This window comes from Theropithecus gelada, unplaced genomic scaffold, assembly GCF_003255815.1.
Source record: "Theropithecus gelada isolate Dixy unplaced genomic scaffold, Tgel_1.0 HiC_scaffold_4245, whole genome shotgun sequence".
Classification (NCBI taxonomy): Eukaryota; Metazoa; Chordata; class Mammalia; order Primates; family Cercopithecidae; genus Theropithecus; species Theropithecus gelada.
Window position 1 is genome coordinate 1 of NW_020260799.1, and position 2,801 is coordinate 2,801.

A 2,801-nucleotide genomic window follows, 5' to 3' on the forward strand; every position below is an offset into this window, starting at 1 on the left:
GAAGGTAGAAAATAAAGACAGACATGAAAGAAAGCAAAAAAGCCTACAGCAGCTGGTATTCCCAGACAGTCTCCCATTCAAATACTAACCAGGCCCAACCCTGATTAGCTTCCAAGATCAGATGAGAACTCGTACGTTCAGGGTGGTATGGCCGTAGACACCAGCATAGGCGCCTGGTTGCCACAAGAGCCTGGCCCAGCCATGCCCGCAGGCTTCCAGCCAGCACTGCCAGCCTGGGGCCTCCAGGTTCTTATTGGGGCCCCCAAGCCACTTGCCCATGGCCTTCCCTCGTCTCCTGAGCTCCTGAGCTTCCACCACGTCTGGCCCGCTCAGAACAGGGAGTGCTCCGAGGCCTCAGGGCCCACGATCCTGGGACCCCATCCAGTCCTCCACCCTGTTGCGGAGGTATTCTTTTGGATACCTGGGGACTCAGGAGCTCCTGCGAGGCCCCCTCTTGCCGCACCCAGCCAGAGCTGTCAGGGCTGGCCAAGGGCAAACAGGTGGCCCAGTGGCACGTGGCCTTTTTCTCACAATGCCAACACCCAGCCCTACACTTTTGGGGTCCGGTCCCCTGACCTCCCAGGCTGAAGCCAGGCTCCTGGCAGGGTGGTGGCTAGGTGGAAGCCGTGGAATGCTCCTGCTCGGTGGTGCTTTTGTGGAGCACCTCCAGAAGGAGTTCCCCAGATCCATCAGGGGTGTAGAGCCACGATAAAGGGGGAGCAGAGTCACGGGAGGTTGGGAAGCATGACGATAGTACGGGGAAGAGAGGGAGGTGGGAAGCCACAAAAGCCTACTGCAGGCCAGGCGTGGTGGATCACAAATGTAATCCCAGCACTTTGGGAAGCCAAAGCATGTGGATCACGAGGTCAGGAGATCCAGACCAGCCTCGCTTACATGGTGAACCCTTGTCTCTATTAAAACTAAAAAACATGAGCTGGGCATTGTGTCAGGCCCGTGTAGTCCCAGCTGCTCTGGAGGCTGCGGCAGGAGCATGGCGTGAACCCGGGAGGCAGAGCTAGCAGTGAGCTGAGATCCCGACACTATACTCCAGCCTGGTTGACAGAGTGAGACTCCGTTTGGAAGAAAAAGGAGGAAGGAAGGAAGGAAGGAAGGAAGGAAGGAAGGAAGGAAGGAAGGAAGGAAGGAAGGAAGGAAGGAAGGAAGGAAGGAAGGAAGGAAGGAGGGAGGGAGGGAGGGAGGGAGGGAGGAAGGAAAGAAAGAAAGAAAGAAAGAAAGAGAGAGAGAGAGAGAGAGAGAAAGAAAGAAAGAAAGAAAGAAAGAAAGAAAGAAAGAAAGAAAGAAAGAAAGAAAGAAAGAAAGAAAGGAGAGAAAGAAAGAAATGAGAGAAAAAAAGAAAGAAAGGAAAGAGAGAAAAAAGAAAGAAGGAAAGAATGGGGAAAGAAAGAAAGAAGGAAAGAGAGAAAGAAAGAAAGAAAGCAAAAAAGAAGAGAGAGAGAAGGGAAGAAAGGAAGATAGAAAACAAAGACAAGAAAGAAAGCAAAAAAGTCTACAGCACCCTGTATTCCCAGGCGGTCTCCCATCCAAGTACTGACCAGGCCCGATCCTGCTTTACTTTGGAGATCAGATGAGATTGGTCATGTTCAGGGTGGTATGGCCATAGACATGGGTAGAGGTGCCTGGGTGCCCCAACAGCCTGGTTCAGCCATGCCCGCAGGCTTCCAGATGGCACCACCAGGCCCGGGTGCCGGGCTTGGATCGGGACCCCTGGGCCTCTAGCCCTCAGCCTTATCTTGCTCCCGAGCTGCTGAGCTTCTACCACTTCTGGCCGGCTCGGATCATGGAGTGCTCGGAGGCATCAGGGCCCAGGGCCCACGAGGCATCAGGGCCCAGGACTCCGTCTGGTCCTCCGACCTGTCATGGAGGTATTCTTTTGGATCACTGGCTGCTTAGGATCTCCTGCGAGGCCCTCTCTTGCTTCAGCCACCCAGAGCCATCTGAGCTGGCCAAGGGCGAACATACGCACCAGCTGCGCCTGGCCCTTTTCTCACAACAGCCCCACCATGGTGGCTTGTCCCGACCAAGACCAGGCCAGTTGGCAAGACGGCATGGGGGATTGGGGGTTGGGAGATGGCCCTGCTTTGCCCGGAGCTGCCACTATGGCCGACAGCCTGATCCCCAGCGAGAGGGGCTGAGAGAAACCCAGACACACCCCACCACCACCAGGAGCAAATCCACAGCACCACACACAGACACACCAGGGTGCTCACGTGCGGATATCCACACACGTGTGCGTGTACACACACAGAAATACACACACACACATACACACCCATGCACGCCCACATAAACGGCTTGAAGGAGAGCAAGGAACAGATGGATGGCAAGATTGAAACCAAGGGAAGGAGAGAGACAGCAATTGAGAGAGACTGGGGAGGGGGAGATGGGAGATGGAAAGAGACAGACAAAGAGGCCGAGAAAGAGATAGACAGAGGGACAGAGGGAAGGCGACAGAAGTAGCATAAGGTGCAGGGGCAAACCCAGAAGACAGAGGTGGAGGGAACTAGAGAGCAAGAGAGATAGAGCCTTGGAGAGGGAGTGCCCTACTCCAGTAGGCAGGGCCCTTTTGAGCAGTCCAGGATACGGTGGAGGGGGCTTGGTCTGGGCCAGAACAGGGTGGCCAGGCCATCCATGTGAGAAGAGCAACGGACCGCAGAGACGGGTTTGTCTTGGATTAATTGCTTGGTTTACAGGTGAGTTTCGTAGGCTCCTTCCTCTTTTGGAACCTCCATGTGCTCTTGGTGCAGTGTGTTGGACTCCTTGATTTGCAGTGTGCCCGCCCT

The 2,801-nt window shown here is 55.0% G+C and overlaps 2 pseudogenes; both read right to left on the bottom strand.

Moving 5' to 3' along the window:
* Positions 1-40: 40 nt before the first annotated feature.
* Positions 41-159, bottom strand: LOC112617783 (annotated as a pseudogene).
* Positions 160-1,504: 1,345 nt separating this feature from the next.
* LOC112617782 lies at positions 1,505-1,623 on the bottom strand (annotated as a pseudogene).
* Positions 1,624-2,801: the final 1,178 nt, after the last annotated feature.